The sequence below is a fragment of the Ovis aries genome, chromosome 8 (genome assembly GCF_016772045.2).
Source record: "Ovis aries strain OAR_USU_Benz2616 breed Rambouillet chromosome 8, ARS-UI_Ramb_v3.0, whole genome shotgun sequence".
Taxonomy (NCBI): Eukaryota; Metazoa; Chordata; class Mammalia; order Artiodactyla; family Bovidae; genus Ovis; species Ovis aries.
The window spans coordinates 86,273,504-86,299,230 of NC_056061.1; the positions used below are offsets into that span (position 1 = coordinate 86,273,504).

At 42.7% G+C, this 25,727-nt stretch overlaps 1 protein-coding gene across 2 annotated transcripts in view; it reads left to right on the forward strand.

Moving 5' to 3' along the window:
• The window catches only part of PACRG (parkin coregulated), a 536,203-nt gene that overhangs the window by 335,277 nt on the left and 175,199 nt on the right, over positions 1-25,727 (forward strand). The window lies entirely within an intron of this gene.

Consider the following 25,727-nt stretch of genomic DNA (forward strand, 5'->3'; position numbering starts at 1 on the left):
ATATAAAAATCTGAAATTCAGTAAAGACGACACTTTAAATCAGTAGGGGAAAGCTGAATTATTCAATAAATGGAACTGAGTTCATTGTTCTGTTTGGGGGAAAATAAAGTCAGAATGTGTGCCTCCCAGTACTCCACAAATAGTTTTGAAAAAGTGCAAAGATTTATGTGTAAAATATTAACAGTATAAAAGTACTAGAAGAAAATGTACAATAACTTATTCTAAAAAATGTCAGGGTAGAGAAGATACTTCTAACCTAAACCCAAAAGCTAAGAGGCATTGAGGAAAAGATTGATGGATCTGACTATTAAAAAAAAGCTAAAAACTCATGTGCAAGCAGAAACAACCCAACATAGGGTTCCTTGGCAAATGACAAACTGGGACAAAATAATTTCAATACATAAAATAGTAAACATTTAGTGCCCTGGACAGAAGAACTGTACGAAAAAATATCTTCATGACCCAGATAACAACAATGGTGTGATCACTCACCTAGAGCCAGACATCCTGGAAGGTGAAGTCAAGCGGGCCTTAGGAAGCATCACTATGAACAAAGCTAGTGGAGGTGATGGAATTCCAGTTGAGCTGTTTCAAATCCTGAAAGATGATGCTGTGAAAGTGCTGCACTCAATATGCCAGCAAATTTGGAAAACTCAGCAGTGGCCACAGGACTGGAAAAGGTCAGTTTTCATTCCAATCCCAAAGGAAGGCAATGCCAAAGAATGCTTAAACTACCACACAATTGCACTCATCTCACACGCTAGCAAAGTAATGTTCAAAATTCTCCAAGTGAGACTTCAACAGTATGTTAACCATGAACTTACAGATTTTCAAACTGGATTTAGAAAAGGCAGAGGAACCAGAGATCAAATCGCCAACATCCACTGGATCTTGGAAAAAGCAAGAGTTCCAGAAAAACATCTACTTCTGCTTTATTGACTATGCCAAAGCCTTTGACTATGTGGATCAAAATAAACTGTGGGAAATTCTTTAAGAGATGGGAATACCAGACCACCTTACCTGCCTCCTGAGAAATCTGTATGCAGGTCAAGAAGCAACAGTTAGAACCAGACATCGAACAACAGACTGCTTCCAAATTGGGAAAGGAGTACATCAAGGTTGTATATTGTCACCCGCTTATTTAACTTATATGCATAGTGTATCATGCAAAATGCCGGGCTGGATGAAGCACAAGCTGGAATCAAGATTGCTGGGAGAAATATCAATAACCTCAGATACGCAGGTGACACCACCCTTATGGCAGAAAGAGAAAAACTAAAGAGCCTCTTGATGAAAGTGAAATAGGAGAGTGGAAAAGTTGGCTTAAAGCTCAACATTCAGAAAACGAAGATCATGGCATCTGGTCCTATCTCTTCAGGGCAAATAGATTGGGAAACAATGGAAACAGTGACAGGCTTTATTTTTTTGGGCTCCAAAATCACTGCAGACGGTGCTGCAGCCATGAAAAAGAGTTAAAAGATGCTTACTCCTTGGAAGAAAAGTTATGACCAACCTAGACAGCATATTAAAAAGCAGAGACATTACTTTGCCAACAAAGGTCCGTCTAGTCAAAGCTATGGTTTTTCCAGTAGTCATGTGTGGATGTGAGAGTTGGACTCTAAAGAAAGCTGAGTGCTGAAGAACTGGTGTTTTTGAACTGTGGTGTTGGAGAAGACTCTTGAGAGTCCCTTGGACTACAAGGAGATCCGACCAGTCCATCCTAAAGGAAATAATTTCTGAATATTTGATGGAAGGACTGATGCTGAAGCTGAAACTCCAATACTTTGGCCACCTGATGGGAAGAACTGACTCATTTGAAAAGACCCTGATGCTGGGAAAGATTGAAGGCAGGAGGAGAATGGGACGACAGAAGATGAGATGGTTGGATGGCATCACTGACTCAATGGACAGGAGTTTGAGCGGGTTCCAGGAGTTGGTGATGAACAGGGAAGTCTGGCCTGCTGCAATCCATGGGGTAGCAAAGAGTCAGACATGACTGAGCGACTGAACTAACTAATGCCCTGGACACACAAAAAGCTCCTAAATAGTAATAAGAAGAAGACAGACAATGCAATAATAAGAAGTAATTCAGAGAAGAAGCACAAATAATCAAAAAAAGCAAAGGGATGATTGATTGTGTTAACAATAAAGTAGTGAAAATCACAATGAAATACGACCTCTTGTTTTTATGAGATCCCTAGAAACAAACACTCTTGTTTACAGCCAAAGAGAAGGTGAACAGGAAACATAATTGTTTGAAGGATAATTTAGCAATCTCACCTTAAGTGTGCCTTTTGCCCCACCCTGAAGTCTACTTCTGGGCTTCCCTGACATCTCAGTTGGTAAAGAATCTGCTTGAAATGCAAGAGACCCCTGTTCAATTCCTGGTTCGGGCCGATGCCCTGGAGAAGGGCTAGGCTATGCACTCCAGTATTCTTGGGCTTCCCCTGGGGCTCAGCTGGTAAAGAATCCGCCTGCAATGCTGGAGACCTGGGTTTGATCCCTGGATTGGGAAGATCCCCTTGAGAAGGGAAAGACTACCCACTCCAGTATTCTGACCTGGAGAATTCCATGGACTGCATAGTCCATGGGGTCCCAAGGAGTCGGACACGACTGAGTGACTTTCACAACTCTATTTCTAGCCGACTATCCTGTGGAAATAATAACATAGGTTTTATTGAAATAGCAAAGATTTGTAAAGTGTCTAAGTGTTTATCAGTTACTACTGATAATGGAAGGCTGTGCAGAGTTTTTATAAATTAGGATATATACATTCTGCCTTGGAGAAAAGAATTTATTGTAAGAAAGCAGGCATACATAAGCATGGGAGAACCAAATGAAGGCATGATTCTCTTTTTATCCAGTAGATAACACATGTGTTTGTACATGCAGAACCACAGCAATAAAGCATTGCAGCAACAGTGATGAGCAGGCGGTGAGGGAGGGGTTCATGGGGGAGGCCTTTGGCTGGGTGAGAGACTTTTATTTTAATCCGAACTTGCCAAATGATGCTTTCATTTACAACAAGGTGCTGAAATACAATGGCATGCAATTTTACTCAAGTAGCACGCCTAAAGTACTGTCTCGTTAACCCCTAGATTAGGCCTCACACCTTCTGCTAGAATGGCTGACCTTGAGACAGGGCTCCAGAGCCACCGCATGGCGTCTGCTGCATACATTTAATTCCTCTGGATGACTCCTTCCGCTTCTTCTCATTTCACAGAAATAATTTCTGTGACATTTTGTTTTTACACAGCACTGAGCCCGAGAGTGTCTCCAGTATTTACGAGGGCATTCACAAAGGGAACAGAGCAAATGCAGTTTAGACAGGTCACAATAATTCTCCCAGTCTTTCTGACATCCCGTGCTTCAAGCTTCACCTTTCTTCCACACATACTCAATTAGACTAAAATATGGCGCATAAAACGGTGGCAGAAGAATCTGAAAGGTCACTGCAGAGATGAAAATAAAATAACTCCATATAAACCATTCCTATTATGAGTGAATACATTTAGATTTTGTTACAAATAAGAACCCAGCAAAATTATCAGAGCAAAGTGGCACAGACCGAGACATTCAGAACAGCACGAGGGTGCTGGCGAGCCCAGAATGGCTGTGTTCACGTGGTTTTTGTGTTTCTCAGCCTTGAGCTGCCCCAGGAGGGTGGGGGGTGGGGTGGGCACTGCTGCAAGACAGGGGTGTCTGTGCTGTGTGCTCAGTCCTGTCCGCCTCTTTGTGACCCCATGGACTGCAGCCCACCAGGCTCCTCTGTCCATGGGATACTCCAGACAAGAACACTGGAGGGAGTTGCCATGCCCTCCTCCGGGGATCTTTGGGCCCAGGGATCAAACCCACAGCTCTTAGGTCTCCTGCACCGGCGGGCGGGTTCTTTACCGCTAGCGCCACCTGGGAAGCCCTGCAGATGGTGGAAGCTCAGGAAAGATTTGAAGAATAAAAGCTTCAGGTTATTTTATAACTGTGTGTCCTCACTTGGATTGGTTTTGATCAGCTTCATTTTCTGTGGCAGGAGAATTAGATCAGTCAATAGGTCAGTAGCAGAAGCAGCTTGCCCAAACCCAGAAAAGTCACAGGGCTCTTTGTGTATACAGAGGAGGGCCTTGCCTTTCCTGCTCACAGAAGTGGCGTATCATGACAGCCTCGTCCTTCGGGTAACCGTCCTGTCTCCTGAACACCGCGTGCCTGTCAAAAGCCCACTTGTATCTGAAATGCACAGTAAGCCTGGTGAAAGCCAGCCGATTGTTTTTTAAATTAAGAGATCATGTTTAAGTGTTATGTCTTTTGTTTTTTTCGCAGAGGTATATATTTAATTTCTCACTTGCTTTTATAACCCATCTCATCACATGAGGTTTTAGAATATGTGCTCTGTATTTTTTTATTATTCCTTTGTTCCTTGATTGTAATTTTTTTTCAGAGAACTTTGAAATTTTCAAATTGCAGAAGGTTTTTGAATTTAAAGTGTTAATTGTTCTAAAATACCAAAATCGCTGAGATTATCTGAAGAAGATGGTTCTATATACTCAGAAAAGCCACTTAAAATTGGATAAAATTGAGGAATTAGAGCAAAAGCTCCATTCCCAGGGTATTAATCTAGGCTTTCTTTGAAACAAGACACAGGGCTGAGAAACTGCCCTTGGTTGTAAATGGAGAATGAGTTTAAACATCCTCCTGAAGAATTATAATTTAGTTCTAGTCAGGAGTAACTGAGCAAGAGGAAACCTGGTTACTTTAAGGCTCTCAGAGTGTTAGGAAGAGAAACACAAACACCTTCAACCACTGTGGTCTGGCTCTTTTAAGTGCCGCTGTCCTGAGGGGAACCAATGGCTCCATCACGGATGTCCAGGCTCCATCACGGATGTCCAGGCTCCGTCACGGATGTCCAGGCTCCGTCACGGATGTACGGATGTCCAGGCTCCGTCACGGATGTCCAGGCTCCGTCACGGATGTACGGATGTCCAGGCTCCATCACGGATGTCCAGGCTCCATTACGGATGTACAGATGTCCAGGCTCTGTTACGGATGTCCAGGCTCCAGGCTCTGTTACGGATGTGCAGGCTCCAGGCTCCGTCACGGATGTCCAGGCTCCATTACGGATGTCCATCGTGGAGGAAATGAATTCAGGATGCCTTTGTCATCCCTCTTGTCTGCAAGCCAAGCTTCTTGAAGAATCAGGCTGTATACTTCAAGTTGCATGGCTTAATTTACCGCTGAAATGGAGCATGAAGTGGTTAATGCTGTGGCCCTTGGGCTCTGAGACTCTGAACCCTGGCAGGTCATGTACATGGATTGTGGAGGATTCATGTGATTCACGCGACGAGAATAGTCATGCACAAAGTCTCAAGACTGTCGTTAGCCAAAATTAGGTGCAGACTATGCACAACTAATGGGAAATTTTCAATATAGATTTTGGATACTTTTATCTCATGGAAAGCTATTTTTGTCCATATCATCAAATTTCCAGAAGTAATAAATCTTTCAGTATGTTTGAAAGAACTTATCATTGAAAAACCTCACTGATAAAATTTGATAGACATCTCTTACCATCTGTTATTTAAGTAGAAACTTAGATGGTATGTATTAAATGTTAAATATAAGAGAATTCTCAATGTTCTAAAAAATAGTTTAAAATATTGAGGAAAATATTTTCTTACCTCCATATAAGGTTCTGGTAGCTCCACCTCCGACGGTATTTCTTAAAGTACATCCTTGGATGAACAGCTTTAGAATCACCATGCTTGTTTAACGTGGAGTACCCAAGGCCTCACCCATTCCTTGAGTGAGAATCTCAGGGCAGGTGGGACTAAGAATCTGGAATTTGTACTTTAATTCTCTAAGTAACTTGTATCCACACCCAAATTTGAGAACCACTACTTTGAGATCGTATCATTAATGAGTTTGAAGTCGGATTTAGTCCCATCATAGGAAACGGTCATCTGTATGTGTCCGGGTTTATGGTAAACTTCAGGTGAGAGATGATGTGTCTGTACCACTGGCCAAAGATGAGCAAGTGAGGGAGGCAGGTGTGATTCTACAGCTTCATCCCAGTCCAAAAACTTAGCAGTCCCATATTTGGTCAGAAATAATCCTATTGTTGGCCTACTCATTCTAAACAGTATCGGCGTTTCAAAATTATGACCGTTCCCTATGGTCAGAGGTTGCACAGCATTCTGCATCCAGGGGCTGCCAGGTCTTAGAGATAAGCAAGTGCTGTCCTGATCAGCACCCCCTGGTCTTCCTGCTGACCACAAGATGGTATGGCAGTGGCTAAGGGGCACAGGCTCTGCCCCCTACCCTTGGTCAAGTTCATCCAGCCTCACCACACCTCAGTTTCCTCGTCCACAAAACGGGGCTAACAGTACCTACCGTAGAGGGGTCCTTACGATGATTAAGTGGATTTATAGCTATAGAATGCTTGAAACAGTGCTTGGCAAATAGTAAACACTGTATGAGTGCTTGTTGAAAAAGTAACAACTCGAGAAAAGGTGATTATTCTAGTAAACTAAGGCACAAAGAGAAGAATGAAGGGCTCATCACCCATCTGGAACGGGCATTGTCCTTCAAAGAAAGACTGAACGTCTTATGTTTCGTAACTGCTCCTAGGAAACGAGTCAAACAAAAGAATTGAAAGGAGAAATGCAAAAGACAAATGAGTGATGTCTTAGACACGGAGTCAGAGAATAATGAAAAGATGGAGTTGTATAGCTCCTTAACCACAGAGTTACTTACGCATGTCTTGATTATGTATATTTCATCAGGATGAAGGGTGGTGGTATTCGTAGGGGTGCTTATACAAAGTTAACCCACAAAATTGGACATTATGCCACCCCAACCTGGGCCTGGGACCTCAGCCCTCAGTTTGTCTTTAGGGGCAAACTTCTGCATGCTTCCTTTTATTTTCCCTCCTCCCCTCACCCTAAAATTCTCAATCGCTAATTTTGCCCACTGTTCCTTTGCTATGTCATTCTTCCTTCTTTTTTCTCTATCGCTCTTGATACTCTATTTCAAGTACCAGCCACTAATCTCAACTGGGACTTTCCAGGTGGCTCTTCTGGTAGAGAACTCGCCTGCCAACGCAGGAGATGTAGGAGACACAGGTTCGCTCCCTGGGTTGGGAGATCCCCTGGAGGAGGGCATGGCAACCCTCTCCAGTATTCTTGCCTGGAGAATCCCGTGGACAGAGGAGCCTGGAGGGCTGCAGTCCACAGAGTCACAAAGAGTCAGACATGACTGAACACACGTGCAGTCTCAACTACCTTAACAAGCTCCTAACCAGCATCTCACAGACCCCACCACCTTCGCCATTTTTCCTTCAAAACCTGTCACGGACTTCCCTGCAATAATGGTTTTCAAAGTTATTTCCACGCGGGTCGCACTTGCCGGGTGGCAGCGTCATCTCCCACCAGTGGTCCTCTACGCCCGTGTCTTCACCTCCCAGAGCCAAGCTTCCACTACACTCAGGAGGCACTTCCTCCACGCCTTTCCCCACAGAGTGTCCTGTGCCTGGAGCTCTGTTCTGATGTGGACTGGAGTCATAAGGGAAGCTTCACTCAGACAGAAACATTGCAGGAGGTGGGTACTGCGTTGGAAAGTGTCTCCCAAATTTTGCATCCCTCCCAGGGGCTCAGGATGTGACCTTATTAGGAAATAGAGTTGTGAGGACATTATTAGTTACAATGAGGTCCTACTGGGGTAGGGTGGGCCCTTAATCAGTGTGGCCGGTGTCCTTAAAGAAAAGGAGACAGGCAGAGACAGCCACACCCCAAAGGAAGAGCCCTCCGTGGAGATGCAGGAAGAGATTAGAGTGATGCTTCTACAAACTGGGGGTGGCCAGTGACCCTAGAATTTGTAGAGAGACATAAAACAGAAGCTTCCCTTAGCTCTCTCAGAGAGAGCGCAGCTCAGCTTACACCTTGATTTTAGACGGTGAGATAACGCATTTTTGTTGTTTCAAGTCACCAAGTTAGTGATCCGTTTTTACTGTGGCCCTAGGAAACTAATCCAGTGGGTGTGGAACGCTGTGTTCTCATTGTGAAGTGGAGCTGTCCCGCCCTCTGACCTCACGAAGGTGTGGTGGGGATCAAGGGAGATGAGAGATGCAAATGTTATTTGACAAGTAAAAGTCTACACAAAGGGTGATGTAAAGTTCTTACTTTCCCAAAATCCTTTCATCCCCCTGCATAATCCCTACCACCATACTTTGCTGATGGTATGTGCTCAGTAAACTTTTTCAGTGTTTTCTTTTAATTTATTCTTTTAATGTTTTGCATCAGTTGTATCTTAAAAGATTCAAAACTTAGATACAGAGAACGCAGTATTCAGACTACTGTCTAATCATTTGCATGCAGCTTCTACTGTATCTAGTGCTATTTCAGAAAGACATGGTTTGGTTTGTCCAGTTCAATATAAGTAATAGATTACACTATAATATTCTAGAGTATATTCATTTTTAATCTACTGTGAAAGAAAGTGAAGTTGCTTAGTTGTGTCCAACTCTTTGCGACCCCATGGACTCTAGCCTCCCAAGCTCCTCTATCCATGGGATTCTCCAGGCAAGAATACTGGCGCGGGTTGCTATGCCCTCCTCCAGGGGATCTTCCCAACCTAGGAATCAAACCCAGGTCTCCTGCATTGCAGGCAGATTCTTTACTGTCTGAGCCAGCAGGGAATCCCCTCATCTACTAAGGAAGTTAAATCTCTATGTATTTAAATATAAGATTGATCTAAGATAAAAACGTTTAATTATTTTCAGAAATATGGCTGGCTTTATGCTGCTTACTAGAAATCTAATAACCATGTTTTACTTTAAGATGATTGTTTCAATGGCATTCTTTTGAATGGGCTCATCAATAAATTTATCAATCGACTACTCCAACAGTAGTACAAACTTCCCAGTTTTAGTCCAGAATAAAATGGTCTTTTGCAGAGAAAAGAAGAGTCTGAATACTGGGAGTCATTATTTATGAAGTGAATGAGAACAAATTTCCCTTTTGATACCCAACTTCTATTTAAAGTAAAACAACTAGAGTATTATTCCTTCTATATGACTTTTCCTCTAAGACTCATTAAGCAGTTTCCCTGTGCCCTGTGACTAATACAGCCTTATAATAATTCAGCAGAGCTGATGGCAGTCCCCAGTTGGAGGAGAAAACCACACCTGGGAATTTACAGGCCATGAGCAGATCCAGGGGGAAAACCCGCGCCTTCTGTCGCCACGCACTCTTAAGACGTCCTTGGCAGGAACTATACTCAATTGATAAATTACTTCTGGGCTCTTAGTGGCCTTTATTAAGTCCAGAAGAAAAACACCTATGTAACTCTTAATTGTGTTTAGTATCAATTTGGATTCTTGGGAGTCAGGGCAAAAGCTCTGTTTTCAAGAGAAATTCAAATAATATAAGTTGGGAAATATAATTGTAAAAGTTGTTCTCTAGAATTAGTGAAGAAGAAAGGTAATAGGGGTTGGGGAAAGTAATTTCTGGATAATTTTCATTGGCTCCTTTTGTCCAAATAGCAACTATGTTGAGCAAGTCAGTTAGGTTAAGCTAGGCTGCACAAAGTAACAGAACATACTGCTAAATTTCAGTAGCTAAAGAAACAGTTCAGTTCAGTTCAGTTGCTCAGTTGTGTTCAACTCTTTGTGACCCCATGAACTGCAGCATGCCAGGCTTCCTGTCATCACCAGCTCCCGGAGTTCACCCAAACCCATGTCCATTGAGTCGGTGGTGCCATCCAGCCATCTCATCCTCTGTCATCCCCTTCTCCTCCTACCCTCAGTCTTTCCTAGCATCAGGGTCTTTTCAAATGAGTCAGCTCTTCACATCAGGTGGCCAGAGTATTGGAGTTTCAGCTTCAACATCAGTCCTTCCAATGAACACCCAGGACTGATCTCCTTCAGGATGGACTGGTTGGATCTCCTTGCAGTCCTAGGGACTCTCAAGAGTCTTCTCCAACACCACAGTTCAAAAGCATCAATTCTTTGGTGCTCAGCTTTCTTTATAGTCCAACTCTCACATCCATACATGACCGCTGGAAAAACCATAGCCTTGACTAGACGGACCTTTGTTGGCAAAGTAATGTCTCTGCTTTTTAATATGCTGTCTAGGTTGGTCATAACTTTCCTTCCAAGGAGGAAGCATCTTTTAATTTCATGGCTGCAATCACCATCTGCAGTGATTTTGGAACCCAGAAAAATGAAGTCTGACATTGTTTCCACTGTCTCCCCATCTATTTGACATGAAGTGATGTATGTTTACTTATTTTTCAGGTTAATAGGTCACTGCTGGTCAGGTTCAGATGAGGTGGGAGAAGAGAAGGACTCAGGTTCAGATGAGATGGGAGAAGAGGACTGTGGTCTATGTAGCTGCAGGGACCTAGGCTAGTGGGTCCCTACGATTGCGGCCTTGTCATAGTTTTTTTTTCAACTGAAGTATAGTTGCTAAACAATATTGTATGTTACAGGTATACAATATAGCAATTCACAATTTTTAAATGCCATACTCTGTAAAAGGTCAGTTTTCATTCCAATCCCAAAAAAAGTCAATGCCAAAGAATGCTCAAACTACTGCACAACTGTACTCATCTCACAAGCTAGTAAAGTAATGCTCAAAATTCTCCAAGCCTCCAAGGTTTCAAGGCTCCAAGTCTTCAGCAATACATGAACCGTGAACTTCCAGATGTTCAAGGTGGTTTTAGAAAAGGCAGAGGAACCAGAGATCAAATTGCCGACATCTGCTGGATCATCAAAAAAGCAAGAGAGTTCCAAAATAACATCTATTTCTGCTTTACTGACTATGCCAAAGCCTTTAACTGTGTGGATCACAACGAACTGTGGAAAATTATGAAAGAAATGGGGATACCAGACCACCTGACCTGTTTCTTGAGAAACCTGTATGCAGGTCAGGAAGCAACAGTTAGAACTGGACATGGAACAACAGACTGGTTCCAAATAGGAAAAGGAGTATGTGAAGGCTGTATATTGTCACTCTGCTTATTTAACTTCTATGCAGAGTACATCATGAGAAATGCTGGGCTGGAAGAAGCACAAGCTGGAATCAAGATTGCCGGGAGAAATGTCAATAAACTCAGATTGCAGATGACACCACCCTTATGGCAGAAAGTGAAGAGGAACTAAAGAGCCTCTTGATGAAAGTGAAAAAGGAGACTGAAAAAGTTGGCTTAAAGCTCAACATTCAGAAAACAAAGATCATGGCATCTGGTCCCATCACTTCATGGCAAATAGATGAGGAAACAGTGTCAGACTTTATTTTGGAGGGCTCCAAAATCACTGCAGATGGTGATTGCAGCCATGAAATTAAAAGACACTCCTTGGAAGGAAAGTTATGACCAACCTAGATAGCATACTTAAAAGCAGAGACATTACTTTGCCGACAAAGGTCCATCTAGTCAAGGCTATAGTTTTTCCAGTGGTCATGTATGGATGTGAGAGTTAGATGGTGATGAGCGCTGAAGAATTGATGCTTTTGAACTGTGGTGTTGGAGAAGACTCTTGAGAGTCCCTTGGACTTCAAGGAGATCCAACCAGTCCATCCTGAAGGAGATCAGTCCTGGGTGTTCATTGGAAGGACTGATGTTGAAGCTGAAACTCCAATACTTTGGCTACCTCACGCAATGGGTTGACTCACTGGAAAAGACCCTGATGCTGGGAAGGATTGGGGGCAGGAAGAGAAGGGGATGACAGAGGATGAGATGGCTGGATGACATCACGAACTCAATGGACATGAGTTTGAGCAAGGAAGTTGGTGATGGACAGGGAGGCCTGGCATGCTGTGATTCATGGGGTCGCAGAGTCAGACATGACTGAGGGACTGAACTGAACTGATAAAATATTGGCTATATTCCCTGTGTTGTAGAGTACACCCTTGTAGCCTATTTTAGGCCTGATAGTTTGTACCTCTTATTCCTCCACCCCTGTATTGCCCCTCCTCCCTTCCCCCCCGGCAGTGGTAACCACTGGTGTGCTACATATATCTGCATCTGCTTCTTTTTTGTTATGTTCAGTAGTTTGTTGTATTCTTTTAGATTGTACATATGAACAATATCATCCAGTATTTATATTTCTGGTTTATTTCACTCAGCATGATGCCCTCCAAATGTATCCAGTGTTGCCACAAATGGCAAACTTTTGTCCTTTTTCTCAGCTGAGTAGTATTCCATGATAAGTGTATACTACAACTTTGTTATCCATTCATCTATCGCTGGACACTTAGGTTGCTTCCATATTTTGGCAAATGTAAAGAGTGCTGCTATGAACATTGGGTGTGCATGTATCTCTTTGAATTAGTTTTTTTGTTTTTCGAACGTATACCCAGGAATGGAATTGCCGGATCAGGTGGTAGTTCTAGTTCTAGTATCTTGAGACCCCGCCGTGCTGTTTTCCTCAGTGGATGCATGAATTTACATTCCCACCGACGCTGTATGAGGGCTCCTTTGTCTCCACATCCGCATCAGCATCTGTTACTTGTGTTCTTTCTGGTGATAGTCATTCTGCCAGGTGTGTGGTGATACCTCATCGTGGTTTTACTTTGCATATCCCTGATGATTAGCCGTGTTGAGCGTCCTTTCATGTGCCTCTTGGCCACCTGCATTTCCTCTTTTCAGCTTCACAATCCCAGTCATCCAGAGGAGGAAAAGACATGGAGGAGGGTACACGGGAGGGCTTAGCAGGCCAGACCCGGAAGTGGAACATATCACTTACACTCATGCCCCTTGACAAAAACTCAGTCACATGGCCACACTTTACTGCGTAGGATTCTGGGAAATGTAGTCCAGTGTGAGTACTCATGAACCAGGAAGTGGATTTTAGAACAGCTGTGAGTCTCTGCAACAACAACAAAAAATGTATACTCCGTGGTTATTATGAATGATGATAAGAATGAACTGATTTTGTCTATATGTAATTTCAAGCAAAAGAAGTCTGATTCACGTCTGTTTCTAAAACAGAAGTTGGTCATTTGGGGGGGAGCATGTGATTAGAATAAACCTGGGGAGGAGCCTCCTGTGTAGCTGTTTCCCTGCTCCTTTCTGCTGTAGGAGACACATTCTACCTCATGCTTATCCACGGAGCCTCTGCCATGGGCAGGGTGATGCTGAAGAAACTGCCCGTGGAGCACTGCTTATGTAGCACAGCTGGCCACATACTTTGGGGGTGTCCACTAAAGATGAAACTGTGGAACCCCTTGTTCCAAAAGTAGGAGAAAAACGCTGCTAACTAAAAGATGAAGCTTTTTCCTTTCTTTTATGGTGTTTCTCTCTCTCAGTTCTTTGTGTGTGTGTGTTTTTTTCCCTTTAATGCTATTCTAAATAAAGGAAAATTAAAATAGTAAATCATTAGCCTGAATATTATCATTCATCTTTATATTGTTCAATTCCAACTTAAAATGCAAACATAAGAACTTCTAACTTATATGTGAAATCCCTGAAATCACACACCCGTAGATCATATGTGCATGGGTTTTGTTTTTGCAAGAACAGTGGAAATGCTGCACCAAATGAATTCAACTGCTTTGATTCCACTTCCTGATGCACACATATTCTACCAATATTCTATTTTCAGCTTATGAATGAGTATGGGAGGACTGAAAAGAAAAGGGAGTATGGGTCCCCCTGTCTTTCTCTGTTCTACATTATCCTTTCCCGCTTAAGTTGCTGATTAACACAGAGTAACAGGAACAAGAAACAGTGTGATAGGGCTCCGAGGGCACTCAGAGTTCTCAGAACGCCATCGTCCTTTCTGCATGCAGAGCAAGTCCTGGTTCGAACAGAAAGGATGGCCTCCCCGTAAGAGCCCTGTTTGCTCAGTCTTACAGGCAAAAAGAAAGGACCCTGAAAGATGAACTCCCCAGGTCAGTAGGTGCCCAATATGCTACTGGAGATCAGTGGAGAAATAACTCCAAAAGAATGAAGAGACAGAGCCAAAGCAAAAATAACACCCAGTTGTGGATGTGACTGGTGATGGAAGCAAGGTCTGATTCTGTAAAGAGCAATATTGCATAGGAACCTGGAATGTCAGGTCCATGAATCAAGGCAAATTGGAAGTGGTCAAACAGGACATGGCAAGAGTGAACGTTGACATTCTAGGAATCAGCAAACTAAAATGGACTGGAATGGGTGAATTTAACTCAGATGACCATTATATCTACTACTGTTGGCAAGAATCGCTTTAGAAGAAATGGAGTAGCCATCATGGTCAACAAAAGAGTCCAAAATGCAGTACTTGGATGCAGTCTCAAAAACGACAGAATGATCTCTGTTCGTTTCCAAGACAAACCATTGAATATCACAGTTATCCAAGTCTATGCCATGATGAGTAATATTGAAGAAGCTGAAGTTGAAAGGTTCTATAAGGACCTATAAGACTTTCTAGAATTAACACCCAAAAAAGATATCCTTTTCATTATAGGCGATGCAAAAGTAGGAAGTCAAGAGATACCTGCAGTAACAGGCAAATTTGGCCTTGGATTACAGAATGAAGCAGGGCAAAGGCTAATAAAGTTCTGCCAAGAGTATGCACTGGTCATAACAAACACCCTCTTCCAACAACACAAGAGAAGACTCTGCACATGGACATCACCAGATGGTCAACACGGAAATCAGATTGATTATATTCTTTGCAGGCAAAGATGGAGATGCTCTATGCAGTCAGCAAAAACAAGACCAGGAGCTGACTCCAGCTCAGATCATGAACTCCTTATTGCCAAATTCAGACTTAAGTTGAAGAAAGTAGGGAAAACTACTAGACCATTCACGTATGACCTAAATCAAATCCCTAACGATTATACAGTGGAAGTAAGAAATAGATTAAGGGACTAGATCTGATAGACCAAGTGCTTGATGAACTATGGATGGAGATTCGTGACATTGTACAGAAGACAGGGAGCAAGACCATCCTCAAGAAAAAGAAATGCAAAAAAGCAAAATGGCTCTCTGAGGAGGCCTTAAAAATAGCTGTGAAAAGAAGAGTAGCAGAAAGCAAAGGACAAATGAAAGATATACCCATTTGAACGCAGAGTTCCAAAGATCAGCAAGAAGAGATAAGAAAGCCTTCCTTAGTGATTAGTGCAAAGAAATAGAGGAAAACAACAGAATGGGAAAGACTAGAGATCTCTTCAAGAAAATTAGATATACCAAGGGAACATTTCATGCAAAGTTGGGCTCAATAAAGCACAGAAATGGTATGGACTTAACAGAAGCAGGAGATATTAAGAAAAGGTGGCAAGAATACACAGAAGAACTGTACAAAAAAGAGCTTCATGACCCAGATAATCACAGTGGTGTGATCACTCACCTGGAGCTAGACATCCTGGAATGTGAAGTCAAGTGGGCCTTAGGAAGCTTCACTACGAACAAAGATAGTGGAGGTGATGGAATTCCAGTTGAGCTATTTCAAATCCTGAAAGATGATGCTGTGAAAGTGCTGCACTCAATATGTCAGCAAATTTGGAACACTCAGCAGTGGCCACAGGACTGGAAAAGGTCAGTTTTCATTCCAATCCCAAAGAAAGGCAGTGCAAAAGAATGCTCAAACTACCACACAATTGCACTCAGCTCACAGGCTAGCAAAGTAACGCTCAAAATTCTCCAAGCCAGGCTTCAGCAATACGTGAGCCATGAACTTCCAGATGTTCAAGATGGTTTTAGAAAAGGCAGAGGAACCAGAGATCAAATTGCCAACATCCACTGGATCATGGAAAAAGCAAGAGAGTTCCAGAAAAACATCTATTTCTGCTTTATTGACTATGCCAGAGCCTTTGACTATATGGATCATAATAAACTGTGGAAAATTCTGAATAAGGTGGGAATCCCAGACCACCTGACCTGTTTCTTGAGAAATCTGTACGCAGGTCAGGAAGCAAAAGTTAGAACTGGACATGGAACAACAGACTGGTTCCAAATAGGAAAAAGAGTACCTTAAGGCTGTATACTGTCACCATGCTTATTTAACTTCTATGCAGAGTACATCATGAGAAACGCTGGGCTGGAAGAAGCACAAGCTGGAATCAAGATTGCTGGGAGAAATATCAATAACCTCAGATATGCAGATGACACCACCCTTATGGTAGAAAGTGAAGAGGAGCTAAAGAGCCTCTTGATTAAAGTGAAGAGGAGAGTGAAAAAGCTGGCTTAAAGCTCAACATTCAGAAAACGAAGATCATGGCATCTGGTCCATCACTTTATGGCAAATAGATGAAGAAACAGTGGAAACAGTGTCAGACTTAATTTTGGGGGGCTCCAAAATCACTGCAGATGGTGACTGAAACCATGAAATTAAAAGACGCTTACTCCTTGGAAGGAAAGTTATGATGAACCTAGATAGCATATTAAAAAGCAGAGACATTACTTTGCCAACAAAGGACCGTCTAGTCAAGGCTATGGTTTTTCCTCTGGCCATGTATGGATATGTGTGAGAGTAGAACTATAAGGAAAGCTGAGCACTGAAGAATTGATGCTTTTGAACTGTGGTGCTGGAGAAGACTCTTCAGAGCCCCTTGGACTGCAAGGAGATCCAACCAGTCCATCCTAAAGGACATCAGTCCTAGGTGTTCGTTGGAAGGACTGATGTTGAAGCTGAAACTCCAATACTTTGGCCACCTGATGTGAAGAGCTGACTCATTTGAAAAGACTCTGATGCTGGGAAAGATTGAGGGCAGGAGAAGAAGGGGATGACAGAGGATGAGATGGTTGGATGACATCACTGACTCAATGAACATGAGTTTGAGCAAGCTCCGGGAGTTGGTGATGGACAGGGAGGCCTGGCGTGCTGCAGACCATGGGGTCGCAAAGAGTTGGACACGACTGAGCTAATGAACTGAAAGAACTGAGATGTAACACTTCCCACGATGTTGCACCTCACAGGCCCACCCGAATTCTATCTCCACTGGGCACAACAAGCCCATGGGAATGGGCACCCAGGAGGGGCAGGAGGACTCATTTCCCTCCCTCCCCTCTGCACACGCACATGCTCCACTGTCCCATCACTCCAATTCCAGGGCACAGACTCAGAAATAATGTCATTAAGAGTTTGAAGATGAAAACAGCACAACATTAAAGCAAACACAAGGCTCTCCGGAGCACAGGGCCCTGTGCAGAATCAGGAGGTTCACACCCAGGAAGCCAGCCCTGCCCTGGAGAAAGATTCCCCTCATCGCTTTCAGAAAAAGAAACTGATAGATTAAAGCAGTCAGATTACCAGATTCATAAATCCATTTCAGTGCTAAGGAACATAGAGACTGAGTTCAGTGATGACAAAGACCAACACTGTAGTCTAAAGCCCGATAACTGTTGGACGAGCCATCAATTTGTAGTGACTTTAAGGGGGAAAAATATTAATGTACGTCTTGATTGTAAGGTGCATCTTTAACGTCAAAAAATCTAAAATGCGACTAAGCTGCTGCTGCTGCTGCTGCTGCTGCTGCTGCTGCTAAGTCGCTTCAGTCGTGTCCGACTCTGTGCGACCCCATAGCTGGCCGCCCACCAGCCTCCCCTGTCCCTGGGATTCTCCAGGCAAGAACACTGGAGTGGGTTGCCATTTCCTTCTCCAGTACGTGAGAGTGAAAAGTGAAAGTGAAGTCTCTCAGTCGTGTCTGACTCTTCACAACCCCGGGGACTGTAGCCCACCAGGCTCCTCCGTCCATGGGATTGTCCAGGCAAGAGTACTGGAGTGGGGTGCCATCGCCTTCTCCAAAATGCAAGTAAGGGATCCTTCAATTCCTAGAATTTCAGTGTAGCGTGTGTCTTCCTATTATGTTACTCCCTCATAATAACAATGGATTAGTGTTTCCCTTTAAAATTTAATATTTCAAGCATTCAGAAAAATATAAATAGGAAATGAATACCTGTATACTCATCAAACAATTTTATCAAATCTTTACAGTTTCCCATGTTTATTTCAAGATTCTTAAAGAAAACGGAGAAGGGAATGGCAACCCACTCCAGTCTTCTTGCCTGGAGAATCCCATGGACAGAGGAGCCTGGTGGGCTACGGTTCACGGGGTCACAAAGAGTTGGACACAACTGAGTGACTAAGCACCTAAATAAAAAGCCTTTCACGTAACATCAACACCCTCTGGAGACCCCTCTTCTAATTGCATTACCCTTCTTCTCTCCTTGGAGGTTTTCTGAAATCAACATTTATCAGAACATATATCCATACCATAAACAATATATTTTCAATGTTTTTCATATTTGATAAATACAGAGTAATGGATTACATATCATTTGGCAATATGCTTTCTTATCTATCATTATTATTTTTGAGAGCTGTATGCTACATGTGGTTCCTAGTTAATTCATTTTAATTATTGAAGTATGTATGTTGCATAAAGATACCCCAACTTATCCATTTTATTCATGGTCATGTGAAATGTTTCTAACTTTCTGTTAAACCACAATTTTGGAAATCTTTATTTCTCTGGATATACATAAGCCATAGATTTTTAGGGCACACACCTAGAGGTTGGCTCGAAAACTGCAAGCATCTCATCTTTCTTTCTTCTTGGTACTTTCAAAGGCTCTCCAGCTTACATGCTCTTGGGTGGTTGATGAGAGATGTCGCTCCACATGTTGGCTGACACTCGGAAATGTCAAATACATTCAATTTTGCTAAACAAATGGGTATAAGGTGATATCTTTTGATTGGCATTTATTTAATGACAGCTGAAGTTTAGCATTTTTTCTTGTCAGCTCATCAAATTTCTCTTCTATGAATTACCTATTGAAATGCTTTGCTCATTTTTTGTTGAGCCTTGAATCTTTTCAATTTGTTGTATTTTATTGATTAGGAATCCTACCCCCTTGGTTATATGTGTTTCCTGACTTCATTTATTTTTTTTTATTTTTTTACTTTATTTTACTTTTACAATACTGTATTGGTTTTGCCATACATTGACATGAATCCACCATGGGTGTACATGCGTTCCCAAACATGAACCCCCCTCCCACCTCCCTCCCCATAACATCTCTCTGGGTCATCACCGTGCACCAGCCCCAAGCATGCTGTATCCTGCGTCGGACATAGACTGGTGATTCGATTCTTACATGATAGTATACATGTTTCAATGCCATTCTCCCAAATCATCCCACCCTCTCCCTCTCCCTCTGAGTCCAAAAGTCTGTTATACACATCTATGTCTTTTTTGCTGTCTTGCATACAGGGTCGTCATTGCCATCTTTTCCTGACTTCATTTAATTTTCACTCTTATCCATGAGATCTTTTGCAAAAATAGGAGGATAATTTTAAATAATCAGATTCATTGATCCTCTCATTGTGATTTCAGGCTTTTGATCTTGATTAAGACAATACTCTTGTACATGTTTTCCAAAGACACAGAGTTTTGTTTTTCACATTTTAATCTTTATTTCACAATTTTTTTGAACAGCTTGACATGGGAATGTAATCGTGCAAGTATCATGTACTGAATGCCTCACCCCTGACCCATCGATCTGTTCCATGCCCTGTTACATATGTGGCTTCTCTCTACGCATGCGTGTTTCCTGCCCCTCTTGTTTTAACCTCTGTAGGTTTACGTGCCCTCCGTATAATTCCTCAAAATTATCTGACGTATTCTCCATTGTGTGCTGCTGAGAATCAGCTTGCCGGGATGTATGAAAAACCTTGCTGGGATAATTTTTAGAATTACCTTGAATTCATTATTCATTAATTTGTGGGAAATTGACATGCTTAGGTGATTGAATTTTTCCATCCACAAATTGTTGTTGCTGTTCTTTGCTAAGTCATGTCTGATTCTTTGTGACCCCATGGACTGCAGCTCGCCAAGTTTCCCTGTCCTTCACAATCTCCCAGAGTTTGCTGAAACTCATGTCCATTGAGTTGGTGATGCTATTATTTAGTTCTTTCTGGATTTATTGTTTTATTTTTTTCTGTAAAGATTTTGCACAGCTCTGGTTAGTGTGAAGTTCACTTTTAAAAAATACTTCTCTGTTTACTACAATCTTTAGGTTTCTTTTATGACATAATCTAGGTTTATACATTTATATCTGAAACTGTCTTACTACATACTGATTTTTTGCCAGTTTAGGGATTACTGAATGAACTAATGCAAAATCCATTTTCTGCCAAATACACACTTGATTTTGAGTAATTTATTCAGCAAAGTACTTTTTAAAGAGAATCATATGTGATGAATTAAAATATCTTAAATAGATTGAACATGTTCTTATTTCACTCAAAGTGCATTCTAGATAATATAACTATCAGTTCAGTTCAGTTTGCTTAGTCGTATCCGACTCTTTGTGACCCCATGGACTGCAGCACGCCAGGCTTCCCTGTCCATCACCAACACCCAGAGATTACTCAAACTCATGTCTATTGAGTCGGTGAGGCCATTCAACCATCTCATCCTCTATCATCCCTTTCTCTTCCTGCCTTCAATCTTCCCCAGCATCAGGGTCTTTTCAAGTGAGTTAGCTCTTCCCATCAGGTGGCCAAAGTATTGGAGTTTCAGCTTCAACATCAGTCCTTCCAATGAATATTTAGGACTGATTTCCTTTAAGACTGACTGGTTGAATCTCCTTGCAGTCCAAGGGACTCTCAAGAGTCTTCTCCAGCACCACAGTTCAAAAGCATCAATTCTTCAGCACTCAGCCTTCTTCACAGTCCAACTCTCACATCCATACATGACTACTGGAAAAACCGGAGCCTTGAGTAGAAGGACCTTTGTTGGTGAAGTCATGTCTCAGCTTTTTAATATAACTATATAGTATAACACATAATTACTATAATATTAAAATGAGTCTATAAATAGCACCTACAGAGAAAGCCTCAACTTTAAAGGCTTTGGACACGTCACTGTTTCAGAAGATGAATAGTTGGAACAGTGCTCCTGTTTATAGCTCTCCTTTCAAATGCAAGAGGAGGATATTTTTTCACTTGGACTATTTTGAGATGAAAAAAAAAAGCAAAGAGATTTCATGATAGCTTTAAAACTAGCAGTAGTTTTGAAACATGAAATAGGGAGGTTGCCTGTCATCCCCACTGAAATCAGGGATTTAACGAGCTCCCTTTTATAGTATCTCCCTACGCTTTATTTGTGAGTCTCCACATTCTTTGCAATGCCACAGAGATTCTCGAGATGAATTTAAACCTCATCACTGTCCGTGACCCACAATATGCAGACTGACCATACTGCATTCCACCCTCTTGAATGTGTTCCCCAAGCTGCACCTCCCTGCTCTGTTTTACTGTTTGCTCACCAATCGTTAGTGTCATTTTATTCCCCAACCTTCTAAACACAAAATAGAGGTTCAGCCTTATCCCCTAGTAGTGTTGAATTAACCCACCAAGATCCTCCAAAAAAAAAAACCCAACCTAGGATTTCACATGTGACAAAGAGACCAGCCACTGATACATCACAGAGAGCTCCCAGACAGACCCGTTCACCCCATCCTCGACACGCCCCTCGACTCCAGGAAAGCCCACCTGCTCTCCTTTACATACAGGATCTAAAACTATGCTCCGAGCCAGGTGTCAGTCTCCACCCAGCCATGCTTTCAGGCATACCAACAATAATGGCGGGCATTCATCAAATGTTCGCACAGTGCCCGAAGCTTCACACAAGCCAGCTCATTTAATCCACACAACAGACCTAGGAAGAAAGAACATATTTTGCAGATGGAGAAACTGAGCGGACCTGACAGATCCAAACGTGGTGCCTGGCTCCACGGCCCCAGGACCCTCTGCATTTGGGACCAAGTCCTGCTCAGGTTTACGGAGGATCTCATACTTCTCACCATAACCCAGGAAGGTGCAGGCTGTGTGGCCCTTTGAGCGGTGAGGAAGCCTTGGAGCCCAGGTCTCCCTACCTCAAGGCCTGACACTGGGGCCTTGTGCCCAGAAGGACTGAATAGATGAAGGAGACGGAGAGCTTGTCAAGGAAGCCACAGAATTAGCACGTCCAAATGCCAGATACTGCAAACTCAAAGCAAACTGCAGACCTGCCATCAATTTGACAGTAATGTTTTCATAATTACAACATAACAGACCATGAATGGTATTCACCTGAATTATAAAGAAATGTAAGTATTTTCTTAACGCTTCAGTTTAGATCTGAAAATCTTCCTAATTTGAGTACCAGGACAAGGCTTACACATGGGCTTCGGAGGGATAAATAGAAAAAAGAAAAAGCAAAACACTATTTACCACCATGGATAAATATCTGACACCTCTACCCCAAAATGAGACATTTAAGTTATCAGTATGATAAGCAATCTCCCAGGAAGGCAATTAGCACTAGCACATCTATTCTTTATCCCCACCTGTAAATAGCACCACTTGAATAAAAATGTAGCTGAAACATTCATTACAATTCAAATACTTGGATGAACTTCGGTGATTGCTGTAGCCTCCTAAATGACCTCCTAGATCTAGCTTTGTCTTTGTTCAGTTCCAGGCGTCATTTCTAGAATAGCCATCCCAAATCAGTGTTTTTCCCCTAGGGTATTAGTGGAAATATGAGTCTAGAGTCCCAGTCATATCCTGAATCTTCCTTGTGCTGTTTATCTGTCACTGTCCTGGGACTGCCGTGCAAATAACCAGGAACTTGGTAGCTTAAAACAACAGCGTGGCATCTCCCAGTTCTGGAGGACAGATGTTCAAGGTCGGTCTCACTGGGCTGCAATCAAGTTATCGACAGATTGCCAGTGGCTGCTGGCATTCCTGTGCTTGTGACGGCATCACTCCGGTCTCTGCCTCTGTCTTCACATCACCTCTTGCCCTTCAGTGCATATCAAGTCCCACCTCCCCCCATCTGCTTCTCTCTTATCAGGACGCCTGCTGGATAATCCAGGATAATGTCCCATGGTCATCATCCTTAACTTAATCACATTGGGGAAGACTCTTCTTCCTCACGGGCTTCCCTGTGGCTCAGCTGGTAAAGGAGCCACCTGCAATGCGGGAGACCTGGCTTCGATCCATGAGCTGGGAAGATCCCCCTGGAGGAGGGAAAGGCTACCCACTCCAGTGTTCTGGCCTGGAGAATCCCATGGACAGGCCATGGGGCTGCAAAGGGTCGGACATGACTGAGCGACCTTCACTTCACTCGCTTTTCCTCATAAGGTATTGTTTACAGTTTCCCGGAATTAGGACCTCAGAACTTTTTGACCATGATTCTGCCCACTCTACTTCTTTGTGATTTCAGGTAAATTGTTCAATCTCTCTAAATTCAACATTTTAATCTATCAAATATGTATAATAACAGTACCTAACCTGTAGGATAATTGAGATAATTTATCCAAAGCACTTAGTATAGTGTCTGGCAAAAATAAGCTTTCAATCAGTAATAGCCGTTTTGTGTCTAGATGTAAAATATTCAGTATCTTTCCATTACTTTGGGGTCTGAATCTGAGTCCAGAAAGCTGGTATGTCCATCATCTGGCCTCAAGAATTTTTCCCAACTTTGCCTTTTCCTGATTTCCTTATAGATCTTGCCTTCTCACCGGATGTGCTTGCTAACGAGTCCCTCCGGTTAGTCTCCCTTCTCTCCTCTCCACACCTCTGTTCTTGCAACTCTTGTCTACAACACAGCCCCTTCCTTCTCGCTGTCCAAACAAGCTCTGTCCTGCCAGGACCAGCTTCAGTTTCCTCCTCTCCTTGAAAGCTTCCCCAACCAGACCTGTCTGGACTAGTTGCCCGCTGTGGGGACCATCAGGGCTCCTGGAGAGCTTTATAAACTCTGCCCACGAAGGCCCTGCACATTTACACCCTGGAGCACACAAAGGCATACCAGGAGCCAAACACAGAGCAAGGATGGATAAACCACAGGAGGGGAGAATTCAAGGAAGTCAGATCTGGGCCCAAAGACTAGATTAACATCTTATCTCTAGAGAGCAGAAGCAGAATAGGAATACCAGGCAGTGGATGGGCCAAAAGCTGCAGGCCTCTGGAGATCCCGTTTACTAAAGCAGCGGTGGCCAAGAGCTAGGTTGTGTCGGGGAGAGGGAAATAGGAAGAGTCTCCCACAGGGTGGAGATTAAGACAGGCATAACGCTTAGAGTAGAGGGCCAGACTCAAGTCTTCCACTACTGAAAAAGTAAATGAAATCCGCTGGCAGCTGGTGCCTGGTTCTGGATGGGGGCTGAGGAGTTGAGGAAAGACGACACAAAACTACTAGCAAGAGGCGTGAGTACAGATTGGGAAAGAGGGAGAGAAACAGAAAAAAGCTTTACACTTAAGTCTGCACATAAAAGTTTTGTAATACATGAAGGAATCAAATGCTAAAAAGACAGTCAACAAAATACGAAGTTGGAACATATATTCATTCCAGATTAAACTAAACTTACATAACAGTATGAGAAGGGCGAAGGTGAGTATATTCTGGATGTATGAAGAAGTAAGCAAGACAGTCACAAATTTTAAAGAAGTTATTTTTTAAAAATAGAAAAGACAAAATAAAAACAGTTGGATATAAAGAAGAAGGAAGTTATGAATTTTGGGTAAATAAAGTGGAAAGCTTTAGAGAGATGATGAATTTTAAACTAGAACATTAAAGAAGAGATTCGTGAGTTGAAAATTATTACGAATGGAAATGTTTCTCAAATTGAGATAGATTAACTATGAAAATCCCACTTAGATATATCATGAGAAAACTGCAGACCATTAAAGAAAACAAAAAGTATTTCGAACCACCAGGAAGGACAGAGCACCACGAAGCAACCTTTGGGTTGACAGTGGAATTAATTAGCCATAAAGGACACAAGACAGTGAGTGGATCAATATCTTAAAAGTGTTAAGAAAAAGTAACTACCTTAAATTTTATACACAGCTAAAATATCACTCAAGAGAGTAAGGATGAAATTAAGACAGTTTCATACATACAAAGATTGAAAGAGTTTGTTGACTCTCTTTAACTCCATGTAAAATTAATGTTAAAGTAAGTGCATCAACAAGAAGAAGAAACCCAAAGCTCAGATTAAGATGGCAGAAACAGCGCCAAGTCCTAAAAGGGATCAAACATTAGTAAGATTCATCAACGGTTGGCCACTTAAAAACAACAACAACAACAACAAAAACTCCACACAGCAGGGGCACAATATTAGAGGAGCTTGACAGTCTGGTAAAGTCTACGAACACCTTCCTAGATTATCTGGGAGGAAGGAAGGAGGGAAAGAAGGAAGGAAAAATGGAAGGAAGGGTCATGTAGGAAGGAAGGAAGAGGTGCCCAGGCCAGTGGCTCCCTCCTCCTTTGTCACTCACACTGGATCCTACCCTGGTTCAGGCCCTATGTCCCCTGCACCACCCACCTACCCACCCAGGTCCTGCTCCCTCCAATTCCTTCTCTACAACTTAATGCAATATCCATTTACCAAGTGGGTGTGGTCCTGTCCCTGCCCCTGTGCAGGGACCCTCTGTGGCTGTGGGAAGCCCCACATGACTGCTTCCCAGCCATGGGAAAGGAGGGAGAGAAAAGAGAAAGGAGGGAGGTGATTTGTTATCTCACTGTGTGTGTGTGTGTCTGTGTGTGTGTGTGTGTGTGCGCACACGTGTATGCAGGTGCCCAAGGTGAACTGTGTCCAACAGTTTGCGATCCAATGGACTGTTTGTGATCCAATGGACTGTGGCCCACCAAGTTCCTCTGTCCATGGGATCTCCCAGGCAAGAATACTGGAGTGGATTGCCCCTTCCTACTCCAAGGGATCTTCCTGACCCAGGGATCAAACCCTCATCTCTTGCGTCTCGG